Source organism: Tupaia chinensis, unplaced genomic scaffold (genome assembly GCF_000334495.1).
Source record: "Tupaia chinensis unplaced genomic scaffold, TupChi_1.0 Scaffold000175_1, whole genome shotgun sequence".
NCBI lineage: Eukaryota > Metazoa > Chordata > Mammalia > Scandentia > Tupaiidae > Tupaia > Tupaia belangeri.
Window position 1 is genome coordinate 3,827,519 of NW_006159650.1, and position 3,462 is coordinate 3,830,980.

The 3,462-nt window shown below is 45.5% G+C and overlaps 1 long non-coding RNA gene across 3 annotated transcripts in view; it reads right to left on the reverse strand.

The window, feature by feature from the left end:
* The window catches only part of LOC102470797 (uncharacterized), a 4,741-nt gene extending 1,325 nt beyond the window's left edge, over positions 1-3,416 (reverse strand). Inside the window, exons 1-3 of one of the 3 annotated variants that reach the window (XR_334223.3) lie at positions 3,219-3,414; positions 3,093-3,122; positions 2,908-3,010 (exon numbers count right to left, since the gene is read on the reverse strand). This is a non-coding gene — a long non-coding RNA (uncharacterized LOC102470797). Of the gene's footprint in view, positions 1-2,907; positions 3,011-3,092; positions 3,123-3,218 lie in introns of all 3 variants that reach the window. The other 2 variants (XR_001370207.2, XR_003549062.1) reach the window with 2 other exon arrangements.
* Positions 3,417-3,462: the final 46 nt, after the last annotated feature.

The window sequence follows — 3,462 nt, forward strand, 5'->3', positions numbered from 1 at the left end:
GGGAAAGAGAAAGCCACTAGGTCCAGGACTTGAACCATGGTTGGCCATGTGGAAGTATCCAACGCCTTCACTACCATGCCACCTGCTGGTTCCCCCAGCATGAGTTTTAAGCCTCCGGGTCTGGGACTCAAGTACAATTGACTACATGGGAGTCCAGCTACATAACCATTATGCCATCTGCAGGTCTCAGCAAAAACTGTTTTTGAATTTGACTTTTGTAGTCTAATTTTTTAGGTATTTCATTAATTCATAATCCATTAACCGAGTAACACAAGAGTATAAAACCTTAAGGCGAACTGGTGGTGTGGTGGTTAAGGTGACTGGATTCCACATGACAATTCCACAGTTCAAGTTCTAGACCTGGAAGCTTGGGGAAAGCACACGTGCCTACATGTCCCCAATCCCAACAGAATGGAAAACAGACAGAGATAGGAAGTGAGAAATCACCCCAAAGGGGGGATGGCCACGCTGCAGTCCCTTCTCCATTCTCCTCTTGGGATCTTGGGCACACATGCACAGCATGTGTTTAAGCCACCGAGTCTGGGACTCAAACTGCGGTTGACTATGTGGTAGTCCAGTGACGTAGCCATTATGCCAACTGCTGGTCCCCAAACTTTTTTTTTTTTTAAGAATGACTTTAACTTTATTTACTTAAATTTGACTACAGAGGGACAGAGTGAGATAGATGGAAAGTGAGAAAGCAAGCTGCCAGGGTCCAGAACTCGAACCATGGTCAGCCATGTGGGAGTCAAGTGCCTTTAACCACCTCGCCACCTGCTGGCTCCCTATTGCAAACTTAAACAACAAAAAAAAGTGATTTTCGGAGACTTTAAATAGCGAGCTCTCAAGTTTTGAGTGAAATTCAATTACACTGTGTAGAGCAGATGAGAGTTTCAATGAAATACTCAAACACAAAGTTCAGAAAAGACAAGTTTGTTTTGTCTTTTGACTTTAAAGTTATCAAACAACTTCATTTCAAAGACCCACAAACTGAGCAATGCAATCAGCTCTAATTCAGAGCAAGGATCTTTTTTAAAAAAATTAACCCAAAAGCTATTATAAAAGTGATTTTGTGAATTCTTTTACACACAACTGCAAATAAAATATGTTTAAAATACTGTTATGGGGACCAGTAGTTAGTGTAATGGCTATGTTGCTGAACTTCCATATAGTCAACCACGGTTTGCTGGGCGCATATACGTGCGTGCCTAGGAACCCAAGAATGGAGCAGAAGGGATTGCAGCGTGGCCATCCCCCTGGGGGGATTATTTCTCGCTTTCTGTCTCTTTCTGGTGAGTGCACATGCTCTATAGCAAAAACCTCTCAAAAAAAAAATACTGTTATGTTCTCATTTAACATAACTGTTAATCTACTTGAGATAAAATGATGTCAATCTTGGTTCAGAAACTGTAGGGACCAGCACATGGCATAATGGTGATATCACTGGGTTCCCACGACCATGGTTCGAGTCCGAATCCAGTGATTTAAAACTCCCACCAGAAGATCGCAAAAGGAGAATGAAGAAGGGATTGCAGTGTAGCTATCCCCCAGGGGGTGATTTCTTGCTTTCTGTCTATCTGGCTCTGGTGAGCACATGTGCCCTATAGCAAAAATCCTCCCACCCACCCCCCCCCCCCAAAAAAGAAGAGACTGTTGTGTATAAAAACCTTCAGGTTGGTGTGGTAAGGCGGTATACTCCCATTGCTGACTACAGTTAAGAGTTCAGAACCTGGTAGCTTGAAAATCATGTTGAGTGCATGATCCCACAATCTCAAAATAACAGGTTAAAAGTGGAGAAGGAATTGTGGTATAGCCCTTCCCTGTGAGGAATGATTTCTCATTTTCCCTCAGTCTCTCTCTGGTGTGTGGACTTGCTTTATGGCAAAAACCTTTAAAAAAAATTTCATGTTCCATTTCTTCTAACTTAATTCATGCTGCGATGTTTGTCAAAAGAAGAGACACAGGGATCAGCAGTTAGTCTAATGGCTATGTCGCTGGACTCCCATGTAGTTGACCGCGGTTCGCGTCCAGGACGCGGTAGCTTAAACTCACATTGAGCGTGTGTGCGTGCGTGCCCAAGATCCCGAGAAGAGAATGGAGAAGGGACTGTGGCACGGCCATCCCCCTGGGGGATGTTTTCTCGCTTTCTCTCTGCCTCTGTGTGGAGAGTGCCCATGCCCTATAGCAAAAATCTCTCAGAAAAAAAAAAAAAAAAGATACAAGCATGCCATGAAAGGAAAAGCACCAATCATCATATACACAGAGTAAGTTTAATTTGTAGATTAAAGTAAAATTTAAGCTTTGGCGTCTTCAGTTTCCTAAATCCTGAAACAGCATTAATTCAATATTTGTTATAAACATATCAACTAAAAATAATATATCCACTATCTTTTACTCAAAGCATAAGAAAAAAAAACTGACATTAAAATATGCCAGTAGGGGGAACCAGCAGTTAGTGCAATGGCTATGTTGCTGGACTCCCCCATAGTCGACCACGGTTCTCGTCCCGGACCCGGTGGCTTAAAACTCATGCTGGGAAAGTGTGCGTGCGTGCCCAATGCCCAAGATCCGGAGAGGAGAATGGAGGAGAAGGGATTGCGGCGTGACCATCCCCCCTGGGGGGTGATTTCTCGCTTTCTGTCTCTCTCTGTTTGGCGAGCGCATGCGCCCTCTAGCGAAAACCTCTCCAAAAAAGAAAAAAAATATGCCAGTAGGTGGCATAGGGGTTAAGGTGTTGGACTCCCACACGGCACACAATGGTTCGAGCCCCAGACCTGGCAGCTTGCTTTCTCACTCCCCCCCTTTCTCTAGCTCTCTGGTGAAATAAAAAAATAATAAATAAAATTAAATAAATTTTTTAAAAGTTAAAATAATAATAATCCATGTTTGTATATTAAAGTCACTCACCAAGGACGCTATAGCCTGAGGGACCGCTGTATCCTAACCGAAATTCCAAACCTACCTTCCCTGCGGCCTTTTTTGGCTTCGTCTCCACTTTTGTAGGAGGTTTCTGAAAGGCAAAAGTAGCACTAAGTTTCTTCCCCCAGTACAAACCGCAGAAAAAATATGCGTAGGGGACTCTCAGTACTTACAGCCGACAACCTCGCCGATCTCCTCTTGGGCTTTGAGGGAGAAAAAGTAAAAATCATCACGCAAAGAAGTGGGAAAGCAGTTTAGGTGACACCCACCCCCCAGGGCCGAAGGCACCCGGTCCTCACCTCTTCCTTGGCCGCCCCCTCGGCTGAGCTGACCTATGGGAGGAAACAAACAGATGGCAAGTGGGTACTGCTCCCAGTGGTCCGCGCCCGCCCGCTGCGAGAACAATGCCCGCCGCATGACGTCAGCGGCTTCCCGCCACCCGTTCGAATTGCCCCCAGGGCCTGCGGGCCTGAGGGGCCGAACAATCCAGAACCCCAGCCCTTGGCCGTGGAGTGCGAGAACCGCCTGCCCACAGGCTCCGGC